Here is a 14349-nt window from a genome sequence, read left to right as displayed (position 1 = left end):
GTTGGAGAAGACTCTTGAGAGTCCCTTGGACTGTAAGGAGATCCAGTCAATCCATCCTAAAAGAGATCAATCCTGGGTGTTCATTGGGAGGACTGATGTTGAAGCTGAAACTCCAATACTTTGGCCACCTCATGAGAAGAGTTGACTCATTGGAAAAGACCCTAATGCTGGGTAGGATTGGGGGCAGGAGGAGAAGGGGACGACAGAGGATGAGATGGTTGGATGGCATCACCGACTCGATGGACATGGGTTTGGGTAGACTCCGGGAGTTGGCAATGGACAGAGAGGGCTGGCGTGTTGCAATTCATGGGGTTGCAAAGAGTCGGACACGACTGAGTGACTGAACTAAACTGAACAATAATTTATGATATGCAAACCTACTACAACACTTGATATGTAAAATTCATGATTCATTACCAGATCTAAGTATTGCATTAAGAATTATATTAAAAATCTGATGGTATTGCCTCAGCAAAGTTTTACCCAATTAAAATTAATTTTGAAAACTATCAGGACTTCCCTGGTGATCCAGTGGTTAGAACTCTGTGTTCCCAAGGCAGGAGACAAAGATTTGATCCCAGGTGGTGAAAGTAACATCCCACATGCTGCACTGTGTGGCAAAAGATTAAAAAATAAAATAAAATGCACACTGGTTCATTAAAGCATTTTTAAAAACTATCAAAAAGTTCTACTTAATCAAAATATATTGTCTAATTTGGCATACTGTCAACATATGTTGCATTAAAATATTAATCATAGCATAATTAATGACATTTCTAAATGAAAGGAAGAGTAACAATTATTATGAAATAAATATATACTAATTTATTAGTTCCATATTCCTTTATATTATCCAAATATCACTGGTTCATCAACAAAAGGCCAGACATGCCAACCATAATTAAAATCAGCCATCCTTTACATTTTCTGACTTTGAGTTATAAAACAGTAATATAGTTTCTCACATTTAAAAATTTTTGTTATTATAAATGTAATTTCTTCAGTGTAGGGAGATAAAAGATATTTAGCAATGTTAGCTTCATTTTTAACATGTAAACATTCAGGAATATAGTGTATGAACCCCCACAAATGCTAGGGCTAATTTATTAAAAGTCATTACATAAATATATAAAGTATTGTTTCATTCCCAAGTATTTATACATTATTTACCCACCTCATTTACAGTTTATTAGTTTTTATAGTTTGTGATGCTGAAAAAGGATACCACCCATACTAAACAACCCCACTGAAGATTACAAAACAAACAAAGGCAAAATGCAGTAATAGGCTTTTTTTGTATCTACGACGCTTTCTCTTCATCATCGGTTGTCTGTGTCTCATCCGATGTTGTCTCAGCCCGGGAATCAGAGTTTACTACTATTTGCGTGATCAGATGGTACAGAATGAATCTTGGAGGAGGAGTCCCTGCTGGGGCTCCAAGGGAACCACGTGTAGATATGCACAACCTTCAGTTTCCTGACCTCTGGAGCTCACTGTTGGCAGTAAACAGACATTGAATGGACCATGATAGATCCAGGATTGGGAGAGAATTGGACCAGAGCCCTGTGTACATCAGGGCCTACGTAGGTTGACTGCAGCCTGATTTCAGTTTGGTTCAGTCCTGTAACAGGAATTTAAGCTGTGGAGTCAGAATGCAAGGCCTCTTGAGAAAGATGTACATTTACAGAGAAAGCATGAAGGTTTGGGTTGTTGTGTAACCTGGATGTCCAGAGTTGAAAAGCTTGTGGCTGCTTTGAAACATGAATTATTATATTAAATTTTGGTTATGAAGCTTTTAACTTTGTAGCCTTCCTGTCTGAAGAAATAAAACAAAATACTTTAAATGAAAAAAAATGCAGTAATAGGATAATAATAGAAATTGGTTGCTCATTAAGACATTGATGGGCTTTCCTGATAACTCAGTTGGTAAAGAACCTGCCTACCATGCAGGAGACCCCGGTTCAATTCCTGGGTCAGGAAGATCCGCTGGAGAAGGGATAGGCTACCCACTCCTGTATTCTCAGGCTTCCCTGGTGGCTCAACTGGTAAAGAATCCGCCTGCAATGAGAGAGGCCTGGGTTCAATCCCTGGGTTGGGAAGATCCCCTGGAGAAAGGAAAGGCTACACACTCCAGTATCCTGGCTTGGAGAAGTCCATGGACTATACAGTCCATGGGGTCACAAAGAGTCAGACACGACTGAGCGACTTTCACTTTCACTAAGACATTGACTTCTGTATTGTTTTATTTCCAGTCCTACAAAGACAGTATACTTCATGTGCTTTATTGTGAACTAATAAATGTAACCTTAGATACTAAGGCTTCCCTGGTGGCTCAGAGGTTAAAGCGTCTGCCTCCAATGCAGGAGACCCGGCTTCAATCCCTGGGTGGGGAAGATCCCCTGGAGAAGGAAATGGCAACCCACTCCAGTATTCTTGCCTGGAGAATCCCATGGATGGAGGAGCCTGGTGGGCTACAGTCCATGGGGTCACAAAGAGTCGGACACATCTGAGTGACTTCACTTCACTATAGATACTAATAGAATTGTTATATATATCATGTCAGAAATTATTATTATGAGCTTAAGAGATTCTAACAGAACTATTAGAAAAAAGATTTATTATAGCTATTCTATTAAAATCTTAGAGATGCAAATCTATTAATAATAATTAGATAGAGTTATATATTGACAATGCTCAGTCTCATTAAATATTTAAATAAACTGGTGATGAAGATGAGGTCCTTGATCTTGACTCAGGTGCTTTTGAGACTCCCTGTTTCTAAAGTATACCAACATTTCTAAATGTGAACAATTCTAGACACTTAGATACCAGAAACATATTTGATACAGATTTTATTATTGAAATATATGTATATTATCGTTTTATTGCTACATCTCTTTCTTCCCCAGAATATCTCTTCTACATCAAGCAACTTTTCTGTGGCTTCCTGGCAATGTATACATTTCCCATTTTAAAGATTTCTCTACTAGGTGAGCCCTTCGGGCTTCTGTGGTGGCTCAGATGATAAAGAATCTGTCTGCAGTGCAGGAAACGCAGGTTCGATCCCTTGGTCTGGAAGATTCCCTGGAGAAGGGAATGGCAACTGTCTCCACTATTCTTGCCTGGAGAATTGCATGGACAGAGGAACCTGACTCCATGGGGTGGCAAAGAGTCGGACACGACTGAGCGATTAACACGTGCACTACACTACATGCTCCATTGCACAAGCAGTTTCAAATTAGAGCATACAGGAGTGCATCAAGATGTTTCTGCTAGAGATGAGTGGGGAAGAATGGAAAGGATGCTTGAGGGGAAGGCTAAAGAAAAAGGGAAACCTAGCAGTTGATGGGAGGATTTTGGAAGGAACAAAGGTAGCTGTGGTCTGGAGAAATTTAAGGAAAGAACCAAGATATGTAAAGGGTGTTTTAAGGAGTTTGTCATGTGCTTTGTAAATTAAACTTACCTCTTTCACTTTACAGCCTTAAAGTGAGTTCGATTTGTAGGCTGTAGTCTTTTCTAATATCACTGAAAAGAAATTAAGGTAAAAATTTTTTCAAATCATTTGCTATCTGAAATCATCTCTATGCACAAGTTGTACATAGAAATGTGTGGAGAAAGCAGAGGGCTTAGGATAAAGCCCTAGGAACCTGCCATCCTGCAATCAGGTGGCAAAGAGTCAATAACGAGGGGACAGAGGGAGAGGAGAAGGAGCAACCACACGGATTCATCAAATCAAGAAAGACAGTGTTTGGAGCATAGAATGGTCATGCTGCTGAGAGGTAGGGAGGAGGCAGGAAACTGGCCCTTGGGTTTGGCAACATGACAAGTGACATGGACAAGGACATTTTTGAGGCCTGATGGGAATGAGAGCCAGATATAAGTGGGTTGAAGAGAGACTTGGAGGAGGAAAAGAATGACAACCATCTACATAGCAAACCCTTACCAGAGGTTTTCAGAGAAGGGGAACAAAGAAAATGTGGCCGCTGGAAGAAGGTCTATGGGAGGAAGAGGAACACTTTTTCACCTGCAACCGGAGAAAAGCAGGAAAGCTGGCTGTGAGTGCAGGGAGCGGGCATGTCTGATACTGATGGGAAGAGCATGGTTTCATGAAATGCGGTCAAGGAGTGAGACGGAGGGCATGCAGGTGAGTTAAGTTACCAATTCTTAAACTTAGCTTCACACTGGAAGCTAAGTTATGTGGCAAGTTTTAAATAATCCTTATGTGTAGATCACACCCCCAGAAAGTCTGATGTAATTGAAATGGGGTGAAGGCAGGGGATTATGAGTTTCTACATCTTCCCAGCTTATTCTAATAGCAGCAAATGTTGAGAATCACCAGGTAAGATGTTTGAGGATAGAGAACATATTAGGCATCAAGTCCAGACTGCCTGTTACATGAAAACAAAAGAAATAGGGATCATTTCTTGCTTTCAAGGAACCTACAAATCCATAAGCCATTCAGAAATCTTCTGTTCAGGAAATCTGAAAATAATTTGGGTATATTCGCATTTTAAATATATTAAAGAAAGCAAGGTATAAGTCGTATTCAATTATGCAGAATAAGGGAAATAAGGAATCAATTTTAGAGTTGATGGTTCAAGGAATGCTTGTTATAGGAGAATAATGAGCTACATTCTGAAGAAGTGAACGGAAAAAAAATGAAAGATGTCTGAAGGGCATTTCAGATAAAGACGGCAATGTGAACGAAAGCAGGTGATCAAAAAAATATAGGGGAACATATTTCTGGATAATTGGGGTACAGGGATGGGAGAGAGAATTTTTACTATATATCTCTTTTTTTAGCCTTTTAAACTGTTGAAACGTGTAAACATTTAACCCCTTCAAAAACAGGTAGGTAGATATGTAGGTAATTTTTTATCTAAAAAGATCAGTCTGGATTGAAAAACAAGAATAGTAAAAAGTGAGGGTCATGAAATATGAAAGAGCCAGTTGATAAATGTACTAGAGGTGCTAACAGTATCCAAAGGAATATAGTCGGTTTTCTCTATCCTGTCACCTGAAGAAACAGAATAATAGTTTAAGTACACAAGGTCTAGCATCACTGTAGTGAAATGAGGCTTGGCAGGCACCAAGCAAACAGCCAGTGTGGAGCTCTGTATTTGATGAGCTCATCTAATCCTTCTACTGATAGAAAATGTAGAATCAGATGAAATGTGTTTCTTATTGCTATTCATTAGGAAAAAAAATCTTTTGTTTGTTTGTTTGCTTGTTTTATAGTATTTGCAGCCCTTAAGTCATTAATTACTTTAAAGAGATACTCATGTTCTTTCACGTGGTCTCTTCTGCCGCAGCGTGCTGGTGCTTACTCTCAGTCACTCAGTCGTGTCCTACCCTTTGTGACCCCATGGACTGTAGTCCACCAGGCTCCACTGTCCTTGGGATGCTCCAGGCAAGAATACTGCAGTGGGTTGCCATTTCCTCCTCCAGAGGATCTTCCCTAGCCAAGGATCTTGCATCTCCTGCATTGGCAGAGACGATAGGGCAAAAGGTTATATGTTTTCTCTTCAATTCTCTTTTCATGATTCACAGTTATATTGTAAAACAATTTTTCATTAATGCAATATGTTTAAGTGCCTTAAACAATTTAGAGAAAAGTTTAGTTCAAAGGCATAACAGCACTAAGTATTGACTGCAAATTGAAATTATAAATTACTGAAAACAAGTTAAGCCACAGTCAATGTTACCTGTTGCCCTTCAGTATGGTACTAAATTTACCTATAAGTTTTTGAATAGGTGGAACTGTATTAGGTGCTGAAGTAAAGCCAACACCAAGACTTGATATATTAAAGAAAAGCATAAAACAGCGAAACAGGTACATTATGAAATTATCATTTCTTTACTCTAGCATCTTTTAATGGAAAACTTTGGTGTGCTTATTTGCTTTATTTTTAAAAATTAATTTAGAAAACTTTTCACTTTTGGAAAGTAAAAATAGTCATATGAAATATTACCAGTATTCATTTTTCATGCTAATAATGTTATAAGGGTTTAAAGTTGAAAAAGTACCTCACATAGCTCATGCAGTCTTTACAATAACCATGTTACCCTTCCCATCTTGCCCAAGAGAAGTGCAGTATTCACAGAGATTGAGGTGACCAATGTCTCCTAGCTGGGCAGTATCAACGTCAGATCCACATTGTCTGAATTCAATTTTCCTTTTATTCTACTTCTGTCTTATTGCTCCTTATCTTTTGTGATTCACATTGGTACACTGTAAACTCTTGTACAAATTCCCTGTATATTATGTTTGTATACCCAAAGCAAAACAAAATTAACAATAAAAACATTTAGAGAGATAAACTTGTCTGTTAAAGACAGCTAGCACAATATCAAACAATAAAAGATCCTTCATGTGGTGAAACCAGAGTGGCTGAGGAGCCATCCTGGTTTGTACAAATCAGATATTGGGGTTACTCTTTACAAAAAAAAAAAAATTAAAGGGCAAACCATGATGTAAAACAGTTTCAGACCCAACAAAGGAGGGGCCAAGTGTGTTGAACTTAAGCTTTGCAAGACTACAGAGCAAAGTTTACAATTTTTTTCCTTCCCCACCATGAAGATATCATTTGTAGCAGTTTCATCATCTTCAAAAAAATTTTTTTTGAACTTTGCCTGAAATTTTCAAAATATAAATACCCAATTTCAACAATCATCAACATTTTGCCAGTTTATCTTTCCTGCATTAAAAAAAATTTCTTATTTTGATTGAAACGTTTTAAAGCAAATTCCAAACATGTTTTCATAAATATTTTTGAGTATTTTTGAATAGAAATATGTTACCCTAAATATTTTAGTGTGTCTCTTTACAAATAATAAAATAAGGAACACTTCTTTATATAACTAAATGCTATTAATTTATCTAATAACATTAATGATAATTCATTAATATTATCTAATGCTAAGTTCATATCCAACTTTCTCCAATTATCTAAACAAAAGAAAAACAAAAACTAGCGACAAAACATCAGCTTCCAAAGAAGGTTCACACATATTTTTGGATTGTACTGTCTCTTAATTCTTTTTAAAATTTCTCCATCTAGAACAGAGTTCTCTCTCTCTTTCTCTCTCTATCTCTCAATCTCTCCCTCTCTCTTCCCCTTCTCTTCTCACTGCTATTTCCTTATTGGGAAAACCAGGTCAATTTTCCACTTCATATATGTGGCTAATAGTTGTCCTTTGCATTGCCTGTCTGGTGTCCTTTATTTCCAATAGCCAAGAAATTAGTCCTAAAGACTCAAATAGATACGAAATAAACTACACAGCCCCATCTATAAATATTCTTTAAAAAAGATTATTCCATGTATACTTAGAAATATTTTTCTTTCAATCTTCAGTGGAATATACTATAAAGAAAAAGTGGTTTTACCATAGATTTATGAACTTTAAGTGATTCATGTGAAAGTTGCAAAATGGGATTTTTTTTTCTAATTTTATTATTTCTTCTGTATTTATTAACTGGAACTCTTTTGTTTAGAAGAAATTTTCCTCATTAATTAATTCAGTATAAACTGAAATATGGGCTTCCTTGGTGGGTCAGATGGTAAAGAAACCACCTGCATTGTGGGAGACCTAGGTTCGATCCCTGGGTCGGGAAGATCCTCCAGAGAAGGGAATGGCAACCCATTTCAGTATTTTTCCCTGGAGAATCCCATGGACAAGGAGCCTAGTGGGCTACAGTCCATGGTAGGGGCAGAGTCATACATGAATGAGAGACTAGCACATTCACTGTTCACTTCAAAATGAAATACAGTTCATTCCATAGAGATAAGATGTACTGTTCACTTCTCCCCCATAACTGTCAGTTTTTAGAGTAATGAGTTGGTACTGTGGACACTTCCAATGGCATTCAATGGATTTTCTTTTCTGCTTCTCTTTCTCCTTCCCCCCTTCTATCCCTTCCTTCCTCCCTTTCCCTTTCCTCTCCACTGTCCCATTTCCTCCCCTCTTCTCTGTCTAATTTGAACTCATTGCTTTTTCTCATTTCACTGTGTTGGACCTACATTTACAAGTATTATTTCAATGTTCAAATTACCCCATTTTGGCCAGTGGGAGAATCTTCAAACTTTTTTCTATGTCCTTTATGCAAGATTCCACAATCTTTGATAGTGTCCTTACTTTCTGGGACAATATAATATTACAATATCGCAAACCCATCACGTACATTTTTTGCCCCAGCCCTGGAGTCAGTCACTTCTCCAAAGACTGCTTTTAGTAGGAAATGGTATTTAGAGACAGGGATCTTGCCGTTATTTACTACTAGTAGCTTGCCATTGCTTCTAAGGCTTTTCTTTAGAGAGATTTAAGATACAGAGCTTTGCTTTTTTGTTTTTTAAAGAGCCAAGGAAAATTTATATGTTTTCACTGATATTCCCTTTCAAATATAAGATTACAGGGTCTTTTTTTGGTTTTTTATTCATATCTCTTTTTCCCCTTATGCTAAATTACTGATACTTAAGAAAATTAACATACTTCTTTATCCTATTATATACTTGTAATAATTTTAAAAGTAACAATACTGATATTATTCCCAACATGGACTATTTAAACAGTTATAAGACTTCTTGGTATCTTCTTTTTTTTTCTTTGTCTTTATAGTATATTCCAACTCATTGGAAAAAACCCTAATGCTGGGAAAGATTGAAGGCAAAAGGAGAAGGGGGCAGCAGAGGATGAGATGGTTAGATAGCATCACCAACTCAATGGACATGAATTTGAGCAAACTCCAGGAGATAGTGGAGGACAGAGGAGCTTGGTGTGCTGCAGTCCATGGGGTCTCAAAGAGTCAAATACCACTTAGCGACTTAACAACAACAATAATATATTCCACTGAAGATTAAGAGTACTACTACTTCTAAGTTTACTTGGGTATACTTTCTTCTCTCTGTTAGAAAATGGCATTAACTTAATATCCAGGCAGATTTATTTAGTTCAGTTTGCTTTTAATCTTTACAGACTACTTATTAAGTTTTGTTTTTTAATTATATAAAAAAATTTAAAACACACCAAGGTAAAACCTGTGAAACAAATTTTGCTTCCGTCCCTGTTCTCTTTACCCTCCCTCTTACTAACATAATTTTTTATTAATTTTGGCTTATCAACCCACTATTGTTTCTTTTTGCAAATATTACCAAATATGCAGTACAAAACACAGCATGCTAGATAACCTATTACATACTTTCTTTCTTTCATATAATTTCCCATTACAGCTTCATCTTATTTCATTATGTTGATGAAACATAGTTTATTAATAAGTTCTCTATTAATGAAGCCTCCTTGTGGCTCAGACGGTAAAGAGTCTGCCTGCAATGCAGGAGACCCAGGTTCAATCCTTGGGTTGGGAAGATCCCTTGGAGAAGGAAATGGCAACCCACTCCAGTAATCTTGCCTGGAAAATCCCATGGATAGAGGAGCCTGGCAGGTACAGTCCATGGGGTCCCAAAGAGTCAGACACAACGGATTGACTTCACTTTCACTTTTCACTTTTCTCTATTAATGATCTTCTTCTGATGGGTGGGGCTATGCTCAGTAAATCTTTAATCCAATTTTCTGTTGATGGGCAGGGCTGTGTTCCCTCCCTGTTGTTTGATCTGAGACCAAACTCTGATGGAGGTAATGAAGATAATGGCGACCTCCTTCAATAGAAAATTGGATCAAAGCTTTACTAAGCATGGCCCCACCCATCAGAGCAAGACCCAGTTTCCCCCAGAGTCTTTCCCATCAGGAAGCTTCCATAAGCCTCTTATCTTTATCCATCAGAGGACAGACAAAATGAAAACCACAGTCACAGAAAACTAATCAAACTGATCACATGGACCACAGCCTTGTCTAACCCAATGAAATTATGAGCCATGCCATGTAGGGCCAGCCAAGACCGACGGGTCATGGTGGAGAGTTCTGAAAAACGTGGTCCACTGGAGAAGGGAATGGCAAACCTCTTCAGTACTCTTGCCGTGAGAACCCCATGAACAGTATGAAAGGCAAAAAATATGACACTGAAATATTAACTCCCCAGGTCAGTAGGTGTCCAATAGGCTACTGGAGAAGAGTAGAAAATAACTCCAGAAAGAATTGAGAGATGGAGCCAAGCAAAAACAACACACAGCTGTGGATGTGACAGGTGATAGAAGCAAAGTCTGATGCTGTAAAGACAATATTGCATAGGGACCTGGAATGTTAGGTCCATTAATCAAGGTAAATTGGAAGTGGTCAAATAGGAGATGGCAAGAGTGAACACTGACATTTTAGGAATCAGCAAACTAAAATGGACTGGAATGGGTGAATTTAACTCAGATGACCATTTTATCTACTACTGTGGGCAAGAATCCCTTTGAAGAAATGGAGTAGCCATCATAGTCAACAAAAGATTCTGAAATGCAGTACTTGGGTGCAGTCTCAAAAATGACAGCATGATCTTTGTTCATTTCCAAGGCAAACCATTCAATATCACAGTAATCCAAGTCTATGCCCCGACCAGTAATGCTGAAGAAGCTGAAGTTGAACGGTTCTGTGAAAACCTACAAGACCTTCTAGAACTAACACCCAAAAAAGATGTCTTTTTCATTATAGGGGACTGGAATGCAAAAGTAGGAAGTCAAGAGATACTTGGAGTAACAGGCAAATTTGGCCTTGGAGTACAAAATGAAGTAGGGTACAGGCTAACAGAATTTTGCCAAGAGAACACACTGGTCATAACAAACACCCTCTTCCAACAACACAAGAGAAGATTCTACACATGAACATCACCAGATGGTCAATGTTGAAATCAGATTGATTATATTCTTTGCAGCCAAAGATGGAGAAGCTCTGTACAGTCAGCAAAAACAAGACCGGGAGCTGACTATGGCTCAGATCATGAACTTCAGTTTAGTCACTCAGTCGTGTCTGACTCTTTGTGACCCCATGGACTGCAGCATGCCAGGATTCCCCATCCATCACCAATTTCCAGAGTTTACTCAAACTCTTGTCCATTGAGTCGGTGATGCCATCCAACCATCTCATCCTCTGTCGTCCCCTTCTCCTGCCTTCAATCTTTCCCAGCATCAGGGTCTTTTCCAATGAGTCAGATCTTTGCATCATGTGGCCAAAGTATTGGAATTTCAGCTTCAACATCAGCCCTTCCAATGAATATTCAAGATTGATTTCCTTGAAGATAAACTGGTGGGATCTCCTTGCTGTCCAAGTGACTCTCAAGAGTCTTCTCCAACACCACAGTTCAAAAGCATCAGTTATTCCATGCTCACCTTTCTTTATACTCCAACTCTCACATCCATACATGACTACTCGAAAAACCATAGCCTTGACTAGACAGACCTTTGTTGGCAAAGTAATGTCTCTGCTTTTTAATATGCTGTCTAGGTTTGTCATAACTTTACTTCAAAGGAGTGAGCGTATTTTAATTTCATGACTGCAGTCACCATCTGCAGTGATTTTGGAGCCCAAGAAAAATAAAGTCTGACACTGTTTCCACTGTTTCCCCATCTATTTGACATGAAGTGATGAGACCGAATGCCATGATCTTAGTTTTCTGAATGTTGAGCTTTAAGCCAACTTTTTCCACTCTCCTCTTTCACTTTCATCAAGAAGTTCTTTAGTTCTTCTTCACTTTCTGCCATAAGGGTGGTGTCATCTGCATATCTGAGGTTATTGAATTTCTCCCGGCAATCTTGATTCCAGCTTGTGTTTCTTCCAGCCCAGCGTTTCTCATGATGTACTCTGCATACAAGTTAAAGAAGCAGGTGACAGTATACAGCCTTGAAGTATTCCTTTCCCTATTTGGAACCAGTCTGTTGTTCCATGTCCAGTTCTAACTGTTGCTTCCTGACCTGCATACAGATTTCTCAAGAGGCAGGTCAGGTGGTCTGGTACACCCATCTCTTTCAGAATTTTCCACAGTTTATTGTGATCCATACAGTCAAAGGCTTTGGCATCGTCAATAAAGCGAAATAGATGTTTTTCTGGAACTCTCTTGCTTTTTCGATGATCATGAAATCTTTATTGCCAAATTCAGGCTTAAATTGAAGAAAGTAGGGAAAACCACTAGACCATTCAGGTATAACCTAAATCAAAGCCCTTACAATTATACAGTGGAAGTTACAAATAGATTCAAGGGATTAGATCTGATAGACAGAGTGCCTGAAGAACTATGGATGGAGGTCTGTGAAATTGTACAGGAGGCAGTGTTCAAGATCATCCCCAAGAAAAAGAAATGCAAAAAGGCAAAATGGTTGTCTGAGGAGACCTTACAAATAGCTGAGAAAAGAAGAGAAGCTAAAGGCAAAGGAGAAAAGGAAAGATATATTCATTTGAATGCAGAGTTCCAAAGAAAAGTAAGGAGAGATAAGAAAGCCTTCCTCAGTGATCAATGCGAAGAAATAGAGGGAAACAATGAATGGGAAAGACTAGAGATCACTTCAAGAAAATTAGATATACCAAGGGAGCATTTCATGCAAAGATGGGCACCATAAAGGACAGAAATGGTATGGACCTAACAGCAGCAGAAGATACTAAGAAAACGTGGTAAGAATACACAAAAGAAGTATACAAAAAAGATCTTCACAACCCAGAAAACTTTGATGGTGTGATCACTCACCTAGAGCCAGACATCCTGGAATGCAAACTCAAGTGGGCCTTAGGAAGCATCACCATGAACAAAACTAGTGGAGGTGATGGAATTCCAGTTGAGCTATTTCAAATCCTATAAGATGATGCTGTGAAAGTGCTGTACTCAATATGCCAGCAAATTTGGAATACTCAGCAGTGGCCACAGGACTGGAAAAGGTCTGTTTTCATTCCAATCTCAAAGAAAGGCAATGCCAAAGAATGTTCAAACTACCACACAATTGCACTCATCTCACATGCTAGCAAAGTAATGCTCAAAATTCTCCACACTAGGCTTCAACAGTATATGAACTTCCAGATGTTCAAGCTGGATTTAGCAAAGGCAGAGGAACCAGAGATCAAACTGTCAACTTCTGCTGGATCATAGAAAAAGCAAAAGAGTTCCAGAAAAACATCTGCTTTATTGACTACACCAAACCCTTCTGACTAGGTGGATGACAACAAACCATGGAAAATTCTTAAAGAGATACCAGACCACTTTACCTGCCTCCTGAGAAAACTGTATGCAGGTCAAGATGCAACAGTTAGAACTGGACATGGAAAACAGACTGGTTCCAAACAGGGATAAGAGCACGTCAAGGCTGTATATTGTCACCCTGTTTGCTGCTGCTGCTAAGTCGCTTCAGTCGTGTCTGACTCTGTGCGACCTCATAGACGGCCACCCACCAGGCTCCCTCGTCCCTGTGATTCTCCAGGCAAGAACACTGGAGTGGGTTGCCATTTCCTTCTCCAATGCATGAAAGTGAAAACTGAAAGTGAAGTTGCTCAGTCGTCTCTGACTCTTCACGACCCCATGGACTGCAGCCTACCAGGCTCCTCCATCCATGGGATTTTCCAGGCAAGAGTACTGGAGTGAGTTGTCATTGCCTTCTCTGGTCACCCTGTTTATTTAACTTAAATGCAGAGTACATCATGCAAAATGCCAGACTGGATGAAGCACAAGCTGGAATCAAGATTGCTGGGAGAAATATCAATAACCTCATATACACAGATGACACCACCCTTATGGCAGAAAGCGAAGAAGAACTAAAGAGCCTCTTGATGAAAGTGAAAGAGGAGAGTGAAAAAGTTGGCTTAAAGCTCAACATTCAGAAAACTAAGATCATGGCATCTGGTCCCATCACTTCATGTCAAATAGATGGGGAAACAGTGGCAGACTTTATTTTTTGGGCTCCAAAATCCCTGCAGATGGTGACTGCAGTCATGAAATTAAAAGACGCTCGCTCCTTGGAAGGAAAGTTATGACCAACCTAGACAGCACAGTAAAAAGCAGAGACTTTTTGCCAACAAAGGTCCGTCTAATTAAAGTTATGGTTTTTCGAGTAGTCATGTATGGATGTGAGAGTTGGACTATAAAGAAAGGTGAGCACAGAAGAATTGATGCTTTTGAACTGTGGTGTTGGAGAAGACTTTTGAGAGTCCCTTGGACTGCAATGAGATCCAAACAGTCCATCCTAAAGGAGATCAGTCTTGGGTGTTCATTGGAAGGACTGATGTTGAAGCTGAAACTCCAATAGTTTGGCCACCTCATGTGAAGAGTTGACTCACTGGAAAAGACCCTGATGCTGGGAAAGATTGAAAGCCGGAGAAGGGGATGACAGAGGATGAGATGGTTGAATGGCATCACCCACTGAGTGGACATGAGTTTGGGCAAGCTCCACGAGTTGGTGATGGACAGGGAAGGCTGGCATGCTACAGTCCATGGGATCG

At 39.0% G+C, this 14349-nt stretch overlaps 1 non-coding gene across 1 annotated transcript; it reads left to right on the top strand.

Annotated features, from left to right (window-relative positions):
- The first annotated feature begins 1908 nt into the window (after window positions 1-1908).
- On the top strand, window positions 1909-1981 carry TRNAG-ACC (transfer RNA glycine (anticodon ACC)). Its single transcript has one exon. It is a non-coding gene; the product is annotated as a tRNA-Gly (tRNA).
- The last annotated feature ends 12368 nt before the right edge of the window (window positions 1982-14349 follow it).

The sequence above is a fragment of the Giraffa tippelskirchi genome, chromosome 1 (genome assembly GCF_054371585.1).
Source record: "Giraffa tippelskirchi isolate mGirTip1 chromosome 1, T2T-mGirTip1v1.2.pri, whole genome shotgun sequence".
Taxonomy (NCBI): Eukaryota; Metazoa; Chordata; class Mammalia; order Artiodactyla; family Giraffidae; genus Giraffa; species Giraffa tippelskirchi.
This window is presented reverse-complemented; position numbering and strand designations above follow the sequence as displayed.